The sequence below is a fragment of the Melitaea cinxia genome, chromosome 22 (assembly GCF_905220565.1).
Source record: "Melitaea cinxia chromosome 22, ilMelCinx1.1, whole genome shotgun sequence".
Taxonomy (NCBI): Eukaryota; Metazoa; Arthropoda; class Insecta; order Lepidoptera; family Nymphalidae; genus Melitaea; species Melitaea cinxia.
This window is the reverse complement of record NC_059415.1, coordinates 881021-904978: the sequence shown is the minus strand read 5'-3', so window position 1 is coordinate 904978 and position 23958 is coordinate 881021. Positions and strand designations below refer to the sequence as shown.

General features: G+C 36.0%; 1 protein-coding gene and 1 non-coding gene across 2 annotated transcripts in view; both read right to left on the bottom strand.

Annotated features, from left to right (window-relative positions):
* Positions 1–23958, bottom strand: part of LOC123664374 — a 117039-nt gene that overhangs the window by 65721 nt on the left and 27360 nt on the right. Inside the window, exon 2 of the mRNA XM_045598918.1 lies at positions 1060–1088. The gene's annotated coding sequence lies outside the window, so the exon portion shown is untranslated. The remainder of the gene's footprint in view (positions 1–1059; positions 1089–23958) is intronic.
* Trnam-cau lies at positions 1447–1519 on the bottom strand. Its single transcript has one exon. It is a non-coding gene; the product is annotated as a tRNA-Met (tRNA).

Below are 23958 nucleotides of genomic sequence, written 5' to 3'. Positions count from 1 at the left end.
CTTGCTATTAGTCTGAACTAATTTGATTAATTAAAACTCACTTTAATTTGAATGATTTAATAATAAAGACTAATAAAACAAATGTAACTTAAGTCGGTAGCACAATAGAAAAGTCATAACTTAAATGCATTAATTGTGGGAGTGTATCAAAGATACTTCGCTTCGAAAACTTATGAGGGCGTTTGAAGGTAATTGCATAGTCTTAGTTTCAATCCTGATAAATGAAACAGGTTCATCTATATTCACATATCCATATGTACATATATGATAACTAGCAAATAAGTGTAAATATAGACACAGATAAGAAAAATAATAATATGTTCAGAAATTACGAATGAATGATGTGTATACTTTTCCATCAAACAGTAAATATAAGGAAAAAAAACCAAAAAAAAAACCGTCAGCGTCGGACCACGTCCTAGTTTTACTAGGCAGTCACAGGACTGTCGATTTGTAGTTGCAATAAAAATCGCCTGTGGTATTATAATAATGTATGCATGTTTAACAAAAGGCATGGGCATTTCGAGTCCGTGAATGTTAATTTTTAAATTAAAAAAATAAAAATAAAAACATTTCATCCATATCAATATTGGCGTGGGCTCGCAATTATTCGCACGTGTGGCCGAAACTTTATACAATAATTATACACTTGTTTAACATCAGAGGCCTTATTTTGACCTTAGATATTACATAACTTCATTGTTTGACCGACAGCGATTTTAAAATTATTACTAAACATTGAAGTACAAATTACAACCTTATTCTCAAGATTGAAGAACGCAAAGTACTGGTTTTAAATTTGGTAGAGATGAAAACAGAAATATATTTGCTGTCGAATTTATAAATACAAGCAAATTGCGATTTAAGTACTTTAATATAAGAGTTATACTTCTTTGTCCATTGAATGTTTTATCTTTGTTAATATTACGAAATTGCCCAAAAACATTGTACGTTAAAAGATGGCCTATCGATAAGATATTTGGCATAAAAATTATGTATAAGTGTCGAAACAAAATGAAATACGAATAACTTATCGTACTAAAATATTATTTTACTTACAATTTTCCAACCAACTGTCAGCTTATAATCTGAAAACAAAACAAACATTTACATAAATAATACAATTTTGAGAAATAGTTTCACAATTGGTTCATAGATGGCGTTAATCACTTAAATGTTATATGAAATTATTATGCATTAAATTATTTAAGTATTTAATAAGCTCTCATAACTATTTGTATATTCAAATATTCTAAGTAGTTTAAAATGTAGGCCGACTGGTATTGTTTAGAAGCGAAATATTAGCATACTCTGTCGAAATAGACACGTACAAAATGAATTTATTGCGACATTGACTACAGGTGACAAACTGGTTGCTCGGTCGTATTTATTACGAAAATTAATGACAATTAATTGGAGAAAATATAAATAAAAAGCAAAAAGATATGCCCCGGGTGAGGATCGAACTCACGACCTTAAGATTATGAGACTTACGCGCTGCCTACTGCGCTACCGAGGCCGATGTACAAATGTGTCAATTGAAGGATCATATTCTGACAGAATGAGTATATGAGTATACATATAAGATTACTATCATTTTTTTATTAATTATTTTAATGTACTATTACTATAATTATACTTTCTTATATATAAAATTCTCGTGTCACAATGTTAGTTACACTTACAATACTCCTCCGAAACGGCTGAACCGATTTTTATGAAATTTGTGTGCATATCGGGTAGATCTGAGAATCGGCTAACATCTATTTTTCACATCCCCTAAGTTATAAGGCGGGAGGGGGGGTTAAGGGGGTTAATAATATATATGGCAAAACAACGTTTGCAAGGTCAGCTAGTGAATTATATAAATTTTAGTAAAGTTTAAGAATCTAATTTCTGTTTCTTGTTACAGATAAAAGATGTAAAAAATTCAACAATAAAACGTAATTATTCATGAGATTTTGACATTTAATGTAAATTTCCGCATCACAGTAAAATATGTGTCCGAGAATTGGCTTATATATTCATCATAAATCTGTTTGAACACTCATTTGAATCGGTACAAAAATATTTTATTCGAAGCACACAAATGTATTATATTAATCTTATACATATATAAAATTATCGTGTCGCGGTGTTTGTAGTTAAACTTCTCCGAAACGGCTTGACCGATTCTCATGAAATTTTGTGTGCATATCGGGTAGGTCTGAGAATCGAACAACATCTATTTTTTACCCCCCTAAATATTAAGGGTAGTACACCCCTAAATCTTTTTTTTTAATTTTTAGATAAATTATTTATTCTTTATTTTATTATGATTTGGCGTTGAAAAATACATACAAAACTAAATTTTCATCCTTCTACCACCAACCCCTATTTTTAAATAGCGTTTAGCGGCAAGACGACGTTTGCCGAATCAGCTAGTAAAAATATAGAATATGGTAAAATTGTAAAAAACGTCGAAACTAATATATTATTTATTAAAATTTACAACCGTGCTTCGCCATGTTTAATAAAAAATTTAAGCAATAAAATTGTTAACGCATATTAATATTATTTGAAAAATATTTAAATTTGATTATATTATGAGATTGCTGATATATTTGATTGGCACCTTATTTTTGCTGACGTTTTTTTTTTTGATTGTTGACAAGTCAAAAATATTAATATCAAACAATTTTTAATTAAACAGACAAAATTGACTGTATATTTTTACCAAACTACCCCGAAATGGTTAAGCGGATCTGGATGAAATTTTGCCTAGAGGCTTTTTTTTTATTTAAATTTTAACATCCATAAGCTCTTGAGTGCCCATGCCTTTTTTATATACCTTTTAATTTTCAAGCGCTGAGGCGTATTATTTTCAACATTGCATTCGAATTACGAACTAAAGCTTATTTTCTCTATTTCGATGGTGAGTCCAAAACTGACCGTGAGAGATTTTTTTTTGCTTTTTTTTTGTTGCCTAGAGGCTAGTAGGTAGTATACATATACCTACCTACTATAACTATAATATCGCAGCCTAGTTTTTCTTCCCACAGAAAGTGTATTTTCCTTTGTGATAGGCATCATAGGTTGTTATTGCGTATGGCTTACGTAAACTTAAAGTTTAAATGTTAATTTTGAATGTTGTAATCAAAACTAATTACAATAAATATCTGATTCACAGATAAAGCATTCCATTAATAATTATAATGGAATGTTACAATGTATACGAATTGAATATCTTGTACAGATATCATGATACGTTATTTGGTATTTATAACATATATTTTAATATTTAATAATGACAGATGTGATGTTATAAATTAAATAATTAATCGATACTCGTATTTACAACATTATTCTTTTTCTTATGAATATGCTTGGTCTAATAAAAAAAAAAAAAAAAAAAAAATAAGACAAAAGAGGTTTGATTATGTCATTTAAACTTTTTATTTTATTTCTGATTTATTTATTTTACCTAATTTGTTAAGTAACGCAGATCTTCAAAAGCACTTTGGAATCGTCACTTCACAAATCACAAGTTGTAATGAATTAGTAGTTATAAAGGTACGCGGTTCTATTTACACTAGTGGTCACCCAGCGGTTGAAATTCGACCATAATTAAAAAATTAAATTAAAAAAAATATCAAAATAAAGAACAATTCGACTCCAAACTTTGACAATCAACAAAAGAGTATAATATGCGTGTGTGTGTCAAATATATGCGGTAGCGTTTATAATGTTTTTTTTTTAATTATTATTGTTAATTATATTTTTTATGGATAGTTAAAAAAAATATTAGCATTCTGCACTCCTCTTCACAAACTAGTGTACGAAATTTCATACTTCTACGTCCGCGAAATTACCGTAAAAAGGGGTACAAAGTTCTTGCTTCACGTATTAATATATATATTTCTTTCAATACATAGGTACGTACCTACTTGTGTGTAGATCCAAGAATAATGAAAGGAAGACATGGTATCACTTTCTCCTAATTATACTGAGTATGTATTGCATTGTGTGGCGGAATACGGGACAGCAGAAAGTTCCAACTTATACAATGGGAAATTTATCCACATATAAACATGGATATATTTAAATCTATATTAACATCCCGCTACACGTGACCACACCATATGGCAAAACCACAGCCCGGAATAAAAGATTTTAAGCCTGAGAATTCATACACATAGGATCCATTCGAAATAACAAATACGATCAAGTTAACATTTAGGTAGATTCTAATGAAACCTGTTTAGAAAAAGGCCGACGAGATTCCAATATGTCCTTTGTTGATCTGATTTATAAGTATAATGACCAATCTAACAGGTTCCAGATGTACCTGCCATGTTATTCTGTAATTTCGATGAAGATTACTTACAGAAATGAGCTACGATGTTATTATTTACAGCCTACACTCTTTGATAAACAGGCTTTTGTAATTTATATCTTTTTTGTATGGCATATTCCCAGTTTAAATAAGGAACTTTGTCAATATTTCGTCTTGCTTTAACAAGTTATTTACTTATATAGAGTCTTCATATAAATAATAGGAATTTTACATTTTTCACATTATTTTTTTCTGCTGAAAATATGGAGCAGTTCGACTGGGTTAATACCTTGACTTTATAGAAGATCACAGCTAAACAACACTGCTTTCAAGCAGTGGAATGAATGTCTAGGAATAGGGGATAGGGTCGGCAACGCGCTTGCGATGCTTCTGTGTTGCAGACGTTTATATGCTACGGTAATCGCGTACCATCAGGTGAGTCGTACGCTTGTTTGCCGACCCACTTGTAAAAAAGGCCTATCAATAGTCATTATGAATATAAATTCGACCAATGATACCTCGTTATCACACGATTGCAATTAAACATCTCGAGCACATTTTCTTGTCCGGATATGATTAACACGTAGCTGCCGCCCGACCTCCGCAACTCTTGAGGGCAAACCGGTGACAATCACTGTAGAATTATTTTTCCCATAATGAGTAATCATTATTATCAGATGTATGTGTATGAAACAAGCGTGTATGTAACAGCATACGTGTATGTAACATGCCTTGCTAAGGACATTAATATTTCCTCCGTTCGTCTAACTTAACTGACTTGAAGTGGTTTCGTTATTTGTTATTATCAAAATAACATTCATGTGTGATATGTACGTATAATGTACCTACTGTTATACCTTAAATTTGTTAGGGTTAATGCTCAGTTCGAACCCCTTCGGGCGCTGAGGATAAATCCCTATCATTGTCGTTGAAAAAGCGGTTTTCCCAAAAACTCTAGTACGTAATTATATAATTATTGTTTAAAAAGGGCTTTCAATAATCCGTTCTAACAGTACATAAAAATACCCCCGCTTTGGGGCAGGAATCTAGCCCATAAAGCAGCTACAAACCTATGAGTCGAGTGGAAATCGCAGCCACTGCCAACTATGCCAACGGGTCAGTCAAAACAAAATCATTAGGTATTTAATACACAATATGTCTACGAAATTGACAGCTGATTAAAAAAATAAACCAAGTAATATACGGCGTGTGAACATAACATAAATATGAATTCCAGCTTTAAATGCCACTAATATTAGGAAACATTTACCGCTAATGTCTCTTTCGCAAAGCAAACTAAATCGACTTCACTTCTTTACCAATATAGAGACTTTATTTGAATGCCCTAAATATATAATTTATTGGTTTAGTTTCAAATGTTAATATGTTTAGCTTGTTATACAACTAATATTATAAGTGGGGAAGTTTGTCAAGATAAAAAAAAAATAAAAAAAATGTTTATTTCATGATGAAATAAACATTTTATTTTTTTACATAATATATCAATAACCACCACATTACAATAATAACACAAAGGTTGACTTCTTCTTTTGAGTGCAATAAGGTCCTGTGCCAGAAGGAGTCACTCTTTCTTAACACACTCATCCTTAATAGAAAGTTATAAGATGAAACAAACTAAGTTTTACAGAGAATAAAATTAAATAAAAGAAAAAGAAAATTGTTAGTAATAACCTGTGTGAGTGTGTGTGTTTGTGTGGTTTTTGTGTATAAAGACTATTTAGATGTGATGATGATGGATGTAAGTTTATGTTAGTCTTACACAAAAACAATTAAGCCAAATGAGCTAAGCTTGGTACATACGAGTTTATTAGATTGGGGATCGAAAATAACATATCTAATATTACACGTAAAGATTACTTTTATTCCGAAATTGCGGTTATTATTATTTGTTATCTGCGCCGACAAGTTACAACTTACTATACTTTATACCTATGAGGCCCATGGCCAGCAGTGGGATACTACAGGCTAATCGTGATAAAGTTTTCAGACAAATTGTGAGTTACTAATATGCTATATGTATGTCATACCTGTGTGGCAGTACTGTGTGGCTGCGGTACTAAAGAATATAGCCACCTCCTCTCTTCCCGTGGGTGTCGTAAGAGGCGACTAAAGGATAACACAGTTCCGCTACTACCTTGGAACTTAAAAAGCCGACCGGGTGGCGGGATAACCATCCAACTGCTGGCTTTGAAATACACAGGCCGAAGACGGGCAGCAGCGTCTTCGGTGCGACAAAGCCAGCCCTGCGGTCACCAACCCGCCTGCCCAGCGTGGTGACTATGGGCAAGGCGCATAAGTTCACGTTATTTTTGGCGTAAACTTGTGGAGGCCTATGTCCAGCAGTGGACTGTATAGGCTGTAATGAATGATGAATGAATGATGAATGTCATACGTAAAACTAGCCTGTCTCTGAAAGTCGGTTCAGAGACCTGTATACAATTGTGCAATGTACCTTAGCGAGTCGTTTTTAGTAAAGTTAAGTTTGTAAAGAAAATACGCTTAAGGCAACGCAGCCCTGATATTTAAAGGTCGTGCAGTGAAGGGCGTCGCACAGTTTAAGATATCTATTACAAATAATGAGATCACATTATAATATCGATGACCGGTAAAATATTTACGTTTTTTAGGTGAAATATAATTATTAAACCCTGCAACACCAGAAGCATCGCAAGCGCGTTGCCGACCTTATCGCCGTCGACCGCCGATTTCCTAAATTTAGTTTCTAACGCCATCTATTGGTTCTATGACAAGCGTCCGATCTACAGCGTCATCTATTATTTTTTTTTCCTTTTTACTGTGAGTCTGTATATATCGCAACCTTTTACTTGCTAATAAATGTCTTCAATTACCGTCATCAGTACAATTAGAACTGGCTAGCTATAGCTAAGCCATTTTTTAGCCAGTTAGTCGGTTATTTTTAAACCACCTCGGCTAGTCAACCAAACGCATGGTAGGTCGATAATAATAACGTGTTTTCGGACTCACAGGGTAGCATAAAAACGTTAATAGTTTCGAGTTCTTATGGTATGTTAATGGCGATAGCCTCTGCCGTCACTAATAATTACGTTTCAATTATATAGTGATTTAACGCCCACGGTTCAACGAGTAATAATTCAAAATAATCTTAAGCTCGAAACACATTACACAGAATCACCGCGAGTGATAAACGCAATTTAATTATCGATTTGGATAAAGTTGTAAAATTATTGACAAATATGTTGTGACATAAACATGTCACAATCTTTTTGACACCTCCGTACGTTTTAATTTGTCTAGCATATAGCACTTTATTCGTCGAATTTATGATTTAATATGTGCATTAGTCGTTTTTTTTTCTACTAATCGGCAAACAAGCTTACGGTTCACCTGATGGTAAGCGATCGCCGCAGCCTATAGACGTCTGCAAGACCAAAAGAATCGCAAGACGTTGCCGACCCCATCGCCAAGAGCTCTGGTCACATTAATCACCCACAAGAACACAACACTGCTAGAAAACAGTGTTATTTACAGATAAAAAAGAGATTTAGATCTTCTGCAAGGTCGTCTAAGGGAGGTACTACCCCAGTCGGGCAGCTCAATACTTTGAGCAGGTATAGTAGGCTGAGTCCTACCTCAAAAGTAGTGTCTTGTTTCACCGATAGCTGATAACGATATCTGACGTATAACGGTATCCATCAGACGAAAGTTATGATAAGATCTTAAGCATCTATTTTACTTCAGGCTAATAAACCCTAGCAGTAACTCATAGACAAGATAAACATTTTCAGCGGTTGTCGAAATAGGTCCTAAGTCTAAATTTTAGCGTTTTCCGATAGTGTGTCTTCAGCTTTTTGGATACGTATAAGGATACTAATTCGTTACCGGACTTCAAGACAATTGATTTAATAAAAAAAAAAAAACAATTAGTTATTTGTGACCTGTAATTGGAAGACATCATTATCAAAACTAATTTAGACATATTAATTCAAAATCAAAAATGACTTTATTCAAGTAGGCTTGAAATTAATTTTGAAACGTTATTTTAAAAATTAAAATAATATTAGTTTCAATTAACTAATTACTAGCGACCCGATCCGGGAATAATAATAACCAGTATTGGATTGCAATAGGCTGAACTGAACTGAACTTCATCATTACAGCCTATCACAGTCCACTGCTGGACATAGGCCTCCACAAGTTTACGCCAAAAATAGCGTGAACTCATCTGTTTTGCCCATGAACTGAACTTCGCACGGTTGCAAAAACTATCAGTGTTCCACTATTATATTATGCATGTATTATACATATAAACCTTCCTCTGGAATCACTCTATTAACTAAAGAAAACCGCTTCAAAATCCTTTGCGTAGTTTTAAAGATATACAGACAGCGGGAAGCGACTTTGTTTTATACGATTATGTAATGATAGTTAAAAATTAAGTTACCGCCAACTCGAAACGTAGATTCTGCAGTGAATTGATTTCTGCAGTCTCTTTTAAATAATAATAATATTCTTTATTGCACACCATTAAAAGATACAAACAAAAGTAGTATAATTAGAGGAAGATGTACAAAGGCGGTCTTATCGCTAAAAGAGCGATTTCTTCCAGACAACCTTTGGGTATAGGACAGCGCATAGAAAAGCGGTTAGGAAGTGTACAAATAATTGTTATAGAAATTAGAATACATCACAATAAAATAAATTTATATTCTTATATAAACATTAAATAACAAATCTCATGTTAATGCTAATCTACTTATGGTGTCTCCGATGTCACTTATTACCTAACTCGGACAGGACCTCGTGCTAGCACGCAAGGCCGCACACACGAACATGCGCTACGATCTGTTAATGAGACGTGATCGGTATAACCAGTTAACCACATAGGTACTGCAATTATCTTAGTCATTCAGAATACATTAGGCTTTGATAGTCAATTATGTGACCTGTGCCAGATTTACCAGAATTAATGTGGGGTTTTGGCATCTTATTTGCCTAAAATCTAAATAGGGGACATGACACAATCAGGTGATCTCATATGGATGGGAGATGTCCTATGTAATCCCACCAAGTATCATTTAAGCCGAGGGAGGGATAATCGAAAATCTCATATTAACTTCAAAAAATATAAAATATTACAGATATAAAAAGTATATATATATTTTGAGTGTTCATTTTGCCCGCTAAAACAAATCTCATGGCTATTAAAATCATTTAGTTGTTGCTGTGAATTTTATTTCATTTAAATAAATTAACTATAGTATACTTGAACAGATTATTATTTTCTGTCAATCTCTATTATATTCAGCGTCAATCCCACGTAAGGGGAGGGGGGGGTCCAGGCAAATCTCACTAAATCTCACCTAAGGGGAGGGAGGGGTCTAACTTGATCGAAAAATAGCTCATGTAATTAATGGACCATACTAACAAATCCTTGTAGGTTATGTATTTTAGAAATTAAACGATAGCCTTTACACAGTGCCTAGTAAAAATCTATAATATAAAAATGAGTCGCTGAATGTGTTGCTAAGCGCAAAACTCGAGAACGGTTGGACCGATTTCGCTAATTCTTTTTTTAAAATATTCCTTGAAGTACGAGGATGGTTCTTACGGAGAGAAAAATTCTAAAAAAAAAAATTTAAATTTTCTGTAAAAGTCTAAAAACAACACTTCTATACTCCCATACAAAAGATTTGTGATAATACTTAAAAGTCAATTTGAACTTTAATACCATACGATAAAGTTTGTGTTAGGCGATACGAAGTTCGCCGGGTCAGCTAGTAAAAAATAAAAATAAAATGAAATAATTGGGTTCCAGATTTTTGACTTTTAATTTATCACTCAAATCTAAATATAAAACTTTTCTGATGATCTATGATGTTACGAATTAAGCCATACAAGTACAAGTTATAAATCAATGGCCAATATAAAAAGGATACACTTGGGTTGTTTATTATTGTAATTTTAATATATTTTGTGATTTTTCGAGCATTCGATAAAAAATAATCGTTATAATAAAATATATAATATTTATTTATTGAACAGTTCTATAGAAATACATTTTCAGCGCAATTTGTTTACGACGAAATAATAACACATTCGTGTTATTTTGATGACCTGATATTTCATTTGTCCTCGAAATATTAGTGTCAACTTATTTGAAGAATCAGCTAAGCAGAAAAAGCAAGAGATTATTTACGAAAAATTGTCTAAAAAAAATAAAAAAATGCACACTACAGACCCAGGTGTTTAAGATGTATCTAATGAAATCTCGATTGAGACAGTATAGCTATCGCGATGTAAGGCGCTACCGAATGAATACAAATGGGAAACAACCTCACACGGGTCTCAGCTTCGTCCAATAGGTCATTATCTTGACTTCACAGGTGAAGTAGGTTCTTTAACTATTTATAAGTCGAAGGAACACACGACTATACAAGCAAAGTAGATATTTTAACTATTTATAAAGGAGGTTACAGGAGGTACATTCTTGTATGTGATGCTTGCATTAAATTATACGACCCGTTGGCAGATGTATTTGGGTAACACACGTTCGCATAAATGTGTTTGGGAAAGCGCTTTAAACCTAAATCTTAACTGAAAACTTGTAGGGTCTGCTATTATAACAAAAAAAGGTACAATAGACAATATTTTAACCATCTTCATTTCTAACAAAAAACCCAAACGTACCCAAACTTAAACTATGACTAGAGCTATTTAACAATTAATTTAACCTTACAGAAGATCACAGCTAAATAATACTGTTTTCAAGCAGTATTGTGTTCCTGTTGGTGAGTAAGGTGACCAGAGCTCCGGGGGGGGGGGGGATTGGGGATTGAGTCAACAACGCGCTTGCGATGGTTCTGGTGTTGCAGGCGTCTATAGGCTGCGGTAATCTCTTACCATCAGGTGAGCCGTATGCGAGTGTGCTTTAGACCACACGACTGAAGTAAAACTTACGAAACGTAACTCTCTCTTTCTAACTTCACTAACTTATATCTCCCTCTCAACTTCCGTCTGCCTAACCCGATCACTCTTTTCCTAACACTCTCGTCACGCATTCACCAACTTACTCCTCAAGTCGAGTATGTGGAAACGAAGTTTGACTTCAAACAACCTTTCCCAAAGCTATGGACGTTTAACAATCTAGAAAATATTTATTGACTATTGGAAATGCGACATAAAAATAACCAAAAGAATATTGTATCAATTACCTATACCAATTTTAAAGCTAAGTTTGCTTGACTATTTCTTTGTATAAACGCGCTAATCTCAGAACGAGAACTGAAATCTCAGGAATTACTCGTTCGAATTGAAAAATTCTTTTTGTGTTGGATACCTCATTTACCTGTGAAGGCTACTCGTATAAGCTACTTCTATAAGATTCTCAAAACCAAACTGCCTCTAAAGACGTGTCCAAAGCACTTATTGATAACCATATCGATTTAATTATAAATTAATCACGTTCGAACATGTCGCAATTTACTTGTCAGTTACACAATCTTTATAGGAACGCAATGCAAAATAACCATTCTGAGGAGGTCGACGTACAAAATTACAAGAACTTCAATTATGTTGTTTCAATATAATTTAGCATTTGACTAACTTCTTATCTTGCAAGTAAGGGTCTATGTAACTGGACGATAGCTACTGCAAATCTCATAAAGTTATAGTAATGGGCATGGCAAAAATATTTCGTAATCGATCCTGCTTACTAATTATTATTCAATCGCTTAAATATATTACGGATTTGTTGTAGTAATAACTCACTTTATAAAATGAAACAGCTTTTTCGAATTTTATCGCGGTTTATTAAGTTTCTTATATGCCCGATATTTTGGATACTTTACAGCGATAAACCACGACAAAATCCGAAAAAGTTACTTCGTTATAATGAGTAAAATCCGGATAAACATTAGAAATTCACTTTATAATTGTAATTTTTTCAAAAAAAAAATTGACTTGAATTTACAACGACAAGTTTAGTATACACACATTAGGGATAACTCTAAAATTACAAGTAATCGGTTTAATTACGTACTAGAAGAAAAGTATTAAATACCAAAAAAAAAACGAGTACCTATGTGCTTTAGACCACACGACGGAAATAAAACTTCTGCTATTTATAATAGACCTGTACTGTGTTTTAGATATACGAAACGTAACTGGCTATGAAAGAAAGAGAGAAAGAAAATGTGCGCTCACACCTCTCTCACTTGCTCCGTTCGGCTCACTCGATAACACTTTTCGTAACTCTTCAAACTCGTTAAATTAATACTCCATAACATGTGCACACTACAATTCATCAAAAGACACGAAAAAAAAAATGAAAAAAAAACCTAGCGAATTATACAAATCGTTTGTTGTGATAATTATATGAGCGATCATAAGTTATGTGTTCAAGCGTTGCTACACTCACGATTTGATGGTTAACGCGATGAGAACATCGTAGGTCGCGCAAGGTCATTGGGAACGTGTGGGTGCACCTTTATAACTAAATTTAACTTAACTTATTATTGACTAACTTTACCCGCAATGTTATTGGCAATATTAGTCTATAATAAGTTTTAATCTTTATCTAAAGAAATCGTACTGAATTTTGGAGTACAACGTATCCAGGATTTCGGACTATTATCCTCGAATCATGAACTGGATAAAAATTAAAAATTTCGTAAGTCAAGTAGTCTCCTCAAAAGCATTTCTCAAAAAATCTGCAGTTACTATTTATTTATATTTCTCAATCGTATTGATTTCGTAGTTACAACGTCACACATGGCTATGTTACGACAAAACAGACAAAAATGAAAAATCTACATAGTATTCACCGTAAAAAATAAAATTAAAATATTTTCAATGTCAGACCTGGACCTGATAAATTTTGGTTCAGGTAGAGTGGTACATTAGCTTTTGCTTTTATTTACTACTGACGCTACAATCAATTTTATAATTTTGGCAGTCATTAGGTATTTATATCCTGAGATAAAATATTGACTTTAGGTAAGATAATGTTGCCTGTATGAGATCGTAAGGCTCGCTGTTAATATAAGGTTGTCCCATTTTATTTTTAAACTACCATCTGCTTGCGAATTCGTTGGTGTGTTCAGTAGTTTTGACGTGAAAAGGTGATATACGAGTAGTTATATAAAAAAGTGTAATAGGTCAATGAATGCAGTATTTTGCATTTTTTTTTAATACGTAAGTAATATTTTAATTCAACTCAAAACCAGTATGGGATGAAAGAATGGACGCTGGAGTTTTGGTTTTCTTGATCTTTTCATTAAAGAAAAATATAACAATTTTCAATTTTGTGTAATTACGTGTATGGTTCAATACTCGTGTGCAATAAAGACTATGTAATCAAATTATGTAAATAGTAATTATGTTTGCTGCTGTGCAGATGTTTATGTTTGATTTTAACGTTTAAATATTTCTTTGTACGCTAATTTTTTTTTTATATTTGCAAGTACACAAATAATGTGTAACTTTTGTTTTTAATTTTTGAAATTCATACTTAAAGTAAAAAATGATTTACTCAACGTTTTATGCTACAAAACTGCAAGCTTCGTTAATATACATACGCTTCAGCCTATAACATTCCACAGCTGGGCATAGGCCTCTTTCCCCATGTAGGAGAAAGATCAGAGCCTAATCCACCACACTGCTGCAATGCGGGTTGGTGGATATATTCCCTACTATAAGTAACAGCTAATCGCTATCAGGTGTACATGATAACAACCGCAACCGACGGCTTAACGTTCTCTCCGAGGTACGGCGGGCAAGGACTGCACAAACACCCAGACCACAGCAAACATCTGTATGGCCAAAACAAAGGTTTGTCAAGTGCGGCAATCAAACCGCAACCGCCAGCGCAAAACCCACAAACCAGTGATGTTAATATACTGATGATTACTGAAGAAAATAATGTATTTTAAAGTATGTCAAAATTAATAATAAATACTTTACCCGACACTTTTGTCCATATTCCAAAGAAAAAAAGGTCTAGAAATAAAGTAACAATTATATACTAGATGTTTCTAAACCACTACGTCATAATTATATATTTTATTGCACTCAAAAATACATATAGAAACATAAAATTATAGTAAGGTTATGGTTAAGGTGGACTTATCTCTGAAAGAGATTTCTTCCATGGTCATGAGTAAGTGTTTCATATAGCGAGGCAAACAGTGCAAGAAGTCACAGAGAATAACTAAAACCCTCTTGGGCTCAAATCAACTCTACAGATTACTACAAGACATACATAAATTTATTTTACCTCTAAACACTATTACAAACAACCCTGTGCCTGTTATATATAACAAATGATATTCCCATTTATAGAAGTGCATATATTTCACTATGTGAGTGTGGCAACCACGCTATGGGTATTTATATGTATATAAAAGATGGCGAACGCATACCGATCAGTGTAAATATGTAGCAATACCCATAAATAAGTAGGACGCGTGTCAAGGAGTAAATAATTTAAAAGCCAGTTAGGAGAAATCGTTGAATCGAGTGTCGTGTACTGTTGGATTTAATGTTAGAAATTCGCGAAAAAAAATTGAAGTCACAGTCATTATTAACCTAATATTATCTCTATTGCGTTAAAACTTGAGTTTTAGTCAATTGTGTTTTAGAACCAAAAGCAATAATTACTTTTTTCAAGTAGGCTTCAATAAAGTTTTCCTTTGTCATTTTAAAAATTAAATTAGTTTTAATAAATAAGGTTAAATTAGGTAATATGAAGCTACCACCGATTCGAAATATACTCTGCAGAGAATAATGGCGAGAAAATTGTTTTTAACAGGTAAAAAGATTTTTTCACCTGAGTTTTTCATTGTAAGTAGGTATGATACATATTTAAACCTAATGGATAACTTAAAAATAATAAACGCCGCACACTCAACGGCCCCCACTAAAATTTACTCCTGTGTCGGGGATCCCAAAACACATACACATAGCTAGGCCCAGACCACGTCAAACACCAGTATGGCCAATACAAATGTATATCATGTGTGAGAATCGAAGCCGCAACCACCAGCGCGTCAGCTATACGCCAGTACTGTGACCGTTGCGCTAACGCGTCGTTAATCGCCTAATATTATGTCCGGTGGAACCTTGCAAAGAATGCTGACGACATTACCCCTTTGAAAAGATAAATAAAAAAAATTGTAGTATTTTCCCAAAAAAAAAAAAAATCACCGAACAATTACTTGAAGAAAGAAACTTTCTATGTCATAACTCACAAGGCTGCCCATTGTACTCCTATTACTTGCGTCGTTTATTTTTATTGTATTACTAGCTGTACCCTGCGCGCTTTGCTACGCCTTTTTTATTTTATTTTTGGTCGAACCAACTCAGAAACCTTCTTGGGCTCATGCACAACACTTTGCTGAAGATCATGACATGATCAAATGCATAGTTTACGATTCTATAAAGGACATACAGACAAACATTCATTTTTTTTTTAATTTATTGGAACCACAAACAAGTTTACAATAGACATTAATTACATTAAACGTAAGTATTACAATTTAAGTTATCGCAAACTCAATACTGATGGTCACATTGAACATAATTAAATTGCAAATGGCGCACCTGTCTTACAATTCATTGTTTCTATAATTAAATTTGATAAGTTTTAATCAAAATAGAATATATAATACATATATTTTTATATATATATAGATATTCAATATCATTTAAATCTATTAAAAAGTATTTTCCTTTAAATGTCGTATAAACGACATCGAACAGAATTCTAACAAGCAAATAATTCAATAGATATCTGTTTGTAGGATTCCACATTGATTGCCACGCTGCAGGATGTAAGTACGCAGTTAATGATCAAGTGATTATATTTATGACACTGTACTGGCATCTTTAGCTCTTCTAACTTATTTAATTATACTTCTTTATTTAATTAAGAGAAAAGAATAACATTTTAAAAATTCTTTATATAGTTGTTTAGCTTTTAACTTTTACTTCAGTAATTGGCTTTAACATTTATAACTTTTTAATTTTACAATTGATTTAGTCTGTAGCGTTCCACAGTTTTCCATAGCTGGGCATAGCTCTTTTCCCATATAAGGGAAGGGTCAGGGAAAGCCACTATGCTCTACTGATTACGAATACTGTTAAGGACACACAAAGAAACTAGCGCCATCTAGCGGCAACCATTGAAACCACGCAAAGACAGAGACCGCATGAAACTCTACTCAATACTAGATGGCGTTAGAGGAACAACTGTGGAACTCTATAGAAGTGTAGTCTCGAAAACCGGGCACATGCGCGAACTTTCCAGAATGGTCTGGGCCTCGTGTCGGCCGATATAAATAGCCGCAGGGAGGCGAGCGAGTTCAGTTCAGTTTGAGCGATCTTCGAGGCGACTTCAAGAGTGAAAAATAGTGATCAAGAGTGGTACCAGCGAAACCTACGACATTGGCTACGACTGAGGACATTGCGAGTGCTTAGTGTTTGAACTTAGTGCTTAGTGTTTGAACCTAGTGCTTTGTGTTGGACCTAGTGCTAGTGAATAAAGTCTTGAAAAGAGTCAGCAGGTCTTTCTCTCCAAATCCTTCGAACCCTAACACGTAACAACTGGTGTCGGAAGTGAGATTTGGAGATGCCATTGACTCCGAGAGAAGACTTTAAGGACGTCAAGAGCGTCAGGACAAGGGCGCAACGAGTTACGGAGGCCACACCTACTGGGGACCAAGCTCCGCCCACCGTGGACCAAGCCCCGCCCGCTGACCCCGTAGCTTCTACAGACTCTCAAGTGGCTCTTCAATTAGCAAGTTTAATTAAATTAATGGAGCTGCAAAAGGCTGAAATTCGTGGTGCTTTGCAAAAATCACAAGAGCAACAAAAGGCTGAAATTCGTGGTGCTTTGCAAGAATCACAAGAGCAACAAAAGGCTGAAATTCGTGGTGCTTTGCAAGAATTACAAGAGCAACAAAAAGAGCTCCAAGAAAAAACGCTTGGGGCTGTAAAAGATGTTAGTGACGCGGTGACTAAGCTTCGAAAAGATGTCGACGTAGTGGAAGAACGAGTTACCAGGTTAGGATTAGATGTGGAAAATGTGAAAACCGTCCTCGCTGAACTACAAAAGAAAGTAGTGCGCCTTGAAACCACGGGAGTCGCGATGTATAGTGGAAGTACCGGAGTGGCGCAAGGACTAAGAGTGAAAGTGCCTCCCTACGACGGCACTACTTCGTGGAACGCTTATCGTCGACAATTCCAGACTGTTGCTACTGCCAACGGATGGACGGAAGAGCAATGCCTGACCGCTCTTACTGTTGCGCTCAGAGGGCAAGCTTTGTCGGTTCTGGAAGCACTGCCACATACAGGAAATGGGTTCCAAGACTTGATGAAGGCACTTGAATCCCGATACGGGGATCGACATCTGGAGCACGTGTTCCGTGCCCAACTGCGTGACAGAGTTCAACGCCCAGGAGAAGGACTACAACAATGGGCGTTGGAAATCGAAAAACTCGTTAGGAAGTCACACCCAGGAGCAGACACCAAGATGGTAGACACGAATATTGTTCAAGCATTTGTCGACGGAATCAAAGACCTGGAGGTCAGAGCTGCAGTGAGGCTTCGTCACCATACATCGTTAAAGGAAGCATTGGCGCATGCTTTGGAGGTCGAGGCTGTTCGCCATGACATACGGCATAAGATCCGCGAGGTTTCTGAGGAAGTCAAGGTAGTTAAGGCTCCTACGAAGAAAAGTTCTGGAGTCATGTGCTACAAGTGCGGCGACAGGGGCCATCTTCAGCTCAACTGTCCACAGAAGAAGACCCAGATAGCACGGATGAAAAGGATAGAGGAACAAATAGAGGAGCTGAAGAAGCAAAGGGCTTCGCCTCCTGCCCGGGATCAGGAGTGTGACTTTCAGGTGGAACACCGCAGCGGAAAGATGCATGGGAATGCCAATGCACTCTCACGAAGGCCGTGTCCGGAAGACTGCAAACATTGTGTTAAGCAAGAATCTAATGAAGTAACATTAAAGCTCACAAGAACAAGTCCTTTGGGTATCTGGGAGGGTGATGCTATGAGGGAAGCTCAAGAAAGAGATGACGACCTTCGGCACATCATCACATGGAAGAAACGGGGTGACGTAAAACCAATCTGGAGTGAGGTTGCACCCACTGGCGCTGTCACTAAGGCGTACTGGGCTCAATGGGACAGTCTGATACTTCATAATTGTGTTTGCTCGCAAACGAAAAAAAAACCGACTTCAATTACATCGACAAGTAATACAACGTAGATAGACGAAAAAATAGTCAAGCAACTACGCGTTATCAAAGATTACTCAAAAATTAGTTATCAGATCCCGATAAAATTTATATGTGACCACAAGATAAGCATCAGCTTTCGATTAAATTAAAAATTATCAAAATCGGTACACCCAGTAAAAAGTTTTTGAGGATTTTCGAGAGTTTCCCTCGATTTCTCTAGGATCCCATCATCAGATCCTGGTTTCCTTATCATGGTACTAAACTACGGATATCCCCTTTCTAACAAAAAAAGAATTAGCATAATCGGTACATCCAGTAGAAAGTTTTGCGGTATAATACAACGTAGGTCGACGAAAAAAGCGTCAAGTAAAAACGCAATATTAGATATTATAACTCGAAAAGTAGTTGTTAGATCTCAAATAAATTTAAATGGGACCAATTGGCACACACCACCTTTCGATTAAAACAAAATTTGTCGAAATCGGTCTACCCGGTCAAAAGTTCTGATGTAACATACATAAAAAAAAAAAAAAAAAAAAAATACAGTCGAATTGAGAACCTCCTCCTTTTTTGGAAGTCGGTTAAAAACGGAATACTCTACCGGAAATGGGAGAAGACTAACGGCAGAGAGTTCCACCTTCAGATAATTGTCCCGAGAACGAGAGTACCAGATATTCTCCGTGAAATACATGATGGCGTATCAGGAGGTCATCTGGGTGTCAAGAGGACGTTAACAAAAGTGCGAGAACGATTCTACTGGTTGCATTGTCGAGATGATGTACAGGATTGGTGCCGCAAATGTACTACTTACACTTCAGCCTATCGCAGTCCACTGCTGGACATAGGCCTCCCCCAGTTCGCGCCACACATCCCGGTCTTCCGCAATCCTCATCCAGCCTACACCGGCAATTTTACGTAGATCGTCGGTCCAACGGGCCGGAGGACGTCCCACACTGCGTTTGCCAAGACGCGGTCTCCACTCTAGGACCCGTCTACTCCAACGGCCATCGGTCCTGCGACACAGATGACCAGCCCACTGCCACTTCAACTTGCTAATTCTGTGGGCTATGTCGGTTACCTTCGTTCTCTCGCGGATAGTCTCATTTCTAATCCTGTCTTTGAGAGAGACCCCAAGCATAGCCCGTTCCATTGCACGTTGAGCGACTTTAAACTTGTGGACCAGTCCCTTGGTCAGTGTCCACGTCTCGGCTCCGTATGTTAACACAGGCAGGACGCATTGCTCGAAAACTTTTGTCTTCAAGCATTGCGGAATCTTCGAAGTGAAGACTCGACGAAGTCTGCCAAACGCCGCCCAGCCCAACCGAATCCTCCTATCGGCCTCCTTCTCGAAGTTGTTGCGGCCTAGTTGGATAGTATGGCCTAGGTAAATATAATCCTGAACAACTTCGAGAAGGGTACCATCGACCGATACCGGTATCGGTATGACTTGGTTGTTAAACATAACTTTCGTCTTATCCAAGTTCATACAGAGACCGACACGTCGGGAGGACTCGTTTAGGCCGGCCAGCATTTGGCCTAACTCATCCAGCGTCTCCGCAAAGATGACAATATCGTCGGCGAAATGTACTACTTGCGCTGCTGTAAAAGGACCACAGACCAGGAGCCGTGGGAATCTGCGGTTGTATAACGTCGGTGCACCGTGGGAACGAATTGCAGTTGACGTAGCGGGGCCATTTCCTGTAACGAAATCGGGAAACAAGTATTTTATGGTCGTCATGGACTACTTCACCAAATGGCCCGAAGTGTTCGCCATACCAAACCAAGAAGCTACAACAGTCGCTTCTAAGTTAGTCGAAGAAGTGATATGTCGCTTTGGCGTGCCTCTAGAAATCCATTCCGATCAGGGCAGGAACTTCGAATCGCAAGTATTCCAGGAAGTATGCAGAATTTTGGGCATGCATAAGACGAGGACCACCGCGTACCATCCACAGTCTGATGGAATGGTTGAGAGATTTAACCAGACCCTTGAGAGGCATTTGGCGAAATTGGTAGACGACAAACAAAAAGATTGGGACAAGTATATACCGCTCTTCCTTCTGTCGTACCGAACCGCCGAGCATAAGAGCATAAAAGCTACCCCGGCGTATGTCAATTACGGTAGAGAATTACGAATACCAGTAGACCTATTGACTGGAGGGGCACCGGAGGGACCAAATACCGTACAAGACTATGTCAGCGATTTAAGGGAAAAAATGCGCTATATACACGCCTTGGTTCGGGAAAATGGGTTACATTCAAGCGAGAACATGAAAACCAGATACGACCGGAAATCGAACACGAGCGGCTTCAAGGAAGGGTCACTGGTGTGGCTGCATAACCCAACCCGCCGGAAAGGGAAATCGCCAAAGTTGCAGACCAAGTGGGACGGTCCATACAAGGTGGTTACCCGACTGAATGATGTGACTTACAGGATTCAAAAGCAACCAAGAGGGACATTCAAAGTGGTACACATAGACCGTCTGGCGCGTTACCATGGCAGTAACAACGATGCTCGGGACGAGCATCTCTAAGAGGGGAGTAGTGTTAAGGACACAAAGAAACTAGCGCCATCTAGCGGCAACCATTGAAACCACGCAAAGACAGAGACCGCATGAAACTCTACTCAATACTAGATGGCGTTAGAGGAACAACTGTGGAACTCTATAGAAGTGTAGTCTCGAAAACCGGGCACATGCGCGAACTTTCCAGAATGGTCTGGGCCTCGTGTCGGCCGATATAAATAGCCGCAGGGAGGCGAGCGAGTTCAGTTCAGTTTGAGCGATCTTCGAGGCGACTTCAAGAGTGAAAAATAGTGATCAAGAGTGGTACCAGCGAAACCTACGACATTGGCTACGACTGAGGACATTGCGAGTGCTTAGTGTTTGAACTTAGTGCTTAGTGTTTGAACCTAGTGCTTTGTGTTGGACCTAGTGCTAGTGAATAAAGTCTTGAAAAGAGTCAGCAGGTCTTTCTCTCCAAATCCTTCGAACCCTAACACGTAACAATACATTCTCAACTAAGAGCAAGGATCGCTATTAGGTGTCTCTGATAACAACAGGAAAAAACGGCTGTGTGTGCCTGAATGCTGCCCAGAACATAAACAAAGGCTAGAAACAAGCATTTATGGAAATGCAACAATAATCTTATATAAATAAAAATTAATGTTGCTAAGCGCATAACGGCCCACGGAAGGCTTTAATACTAAAAAAAAGAAAAAAAATTAAAAAAAATCTATATAAATAAAAATCTAATAACTTTTGACAGAACGAAGTCTGTACGGGCAGTGTCTAATAAAAATATTACCCAAGCAGGAACTAAAGAACGTTTGTCACTAGATCAGTTGTCGAAAAAAAAACATCCTATATACAAACATTTTGCTTGCCACTCTATTAAAGTATTCAATACTTTTATAATAAGTAATTTACTCTGTGGAGTCGTATGATTATATTTTTAATCACATTTTTTTGTATGATCAATTCTCATTACGATCGTTCTCACCAAACGTTACGACATTGCAATATTGTGAGTGCGATTGCTCGGTAACGACTTCCTTTTATATAAAAATAAATATATATAGGTATTACAGTTCTTATATACATACCGTTATTTACTATTCTTACGTTGATCTTTTTTAGGACTCTGTAACGGAAGGGTGCGAAGGAATCCCACCTACTAACCTATATATATATATATATACTAAATCTTCCATATCGCTTCAGCCTGTAATATTCCACTGCTGGGCATAGACCTCTTTTCACATGTAGCAGAAGGATCACAGCTTAATCCACCACGCTGCTCCAATACGGGTTGGCGGATATATTCCCTACTATGAGTAACGATCGCTATCAGGTGTACACGATAACAACATCTATATCTTCTTTATGACTAAATAAAAATCTTTCAAGCGACTGCATCAATTTGAATAGAAAAATAATGCTCGTTATTTTCAGGACAAGGTAATAAAGGAAATTTAAAAAAAAAAATCGAAATATCTGCAGTCTCAAAATAATAATCATAGTAATTTTCTTTTAAAGGAAATCACGAAAGCATAAAAACTTTATATAAAAAGTTGTCATGAACGGGAATCGAACCCGCGATCGTTCACACACCTACCAGTTGCTCTTGAAACTAAAATATTATAAATCGTTTAAAATTTAATACCAACTTGTTTTTCCTATAATTAAGAAAAATACCAGCTGTATATTTACATTTCAATCTTAACTGCTTTTGTACAAGAATTAAACTTGCAAATTTTAGAAACTATTGTTTTATTAGAATTTCAAAATACATTACATAAAAATACACTAAGTAAAATTAATTAAAGTTTAATTATATAATCGAAAGCCATTGCAAATATATAACAAAATCTACGTTACAAAATCATATAAAAATAATGAAAGTAAAAATAAATAAAGTATTAGAGTAACCAACATACTGGGTTAGTCCTTTCGCTACATTCTGTAGCTTTGCAATGTACGATAAAAACCAGATCGCAGTTGTTCGACCAGTTTTTTTTGCTATCTAGCAAATGTACAACGGTAATAACAATTTGTACATTGTCGGTGAATTGAGAAAATTCCAGGAATTATTTGACGTTTTAATGAGATTTCTGTACTATGACGTAATCAGGTCAAAGATATTTATTCTCATAAGAATTAACAATTCACTTATATGAGAAAAACATTAGAAAGGATACATTTTTAAATAGCTATAAGTTTACAATAAGTCTAGCCGAGCGTGTCGGTAATATACAATAGTTCATTATACAATATCGTCACAAAAAGCAAAATAGTGGGTAGAAACGCATTACATCGATGGTAAGACCGGTCACTAATCAGATGAGAATATTCTGTTATTATTTAAGTTCAGTAAGTGAACTATATTGTGCCCTGATTGGTTTGTCTGTTGTAATTTTTAGTATAACTTAGAAATTATATGTAGTACATTATGTGGATTATTTAATATCTCTAGTTGAATTCATTTGATTGAGACAGAGCAGGAAATATCTTGTGCATGTAGGAGCAGTACGACTGGGAAAAATATGTCAACCTTACAGAAAGTTCATCGTTCATCATTCATCATCATCATCATTCCATCATTACAGAAAGTTACAGCTAATTAATGGTACTGCTCTCAAGAAACTCAAGTGTTATGTTCAAATGATAAGGTGGCTAGAGATCCTGGAAATTTTAGGAGGTTGAGTCAGCGATGCTCCTGGTGTTGCACGCGTCTAAAGTCTACGGTAATCGTTTAGTAATCGCTTACCATATACCATACCACCATACCATATAGCTCACCTGAGCTGCATGCTTATTTATAATCATAGAGATATAAAAATTATTTCTCTATGTACATAATATATCACATTATCATCATCACATCAGCCTATCGCAGTCC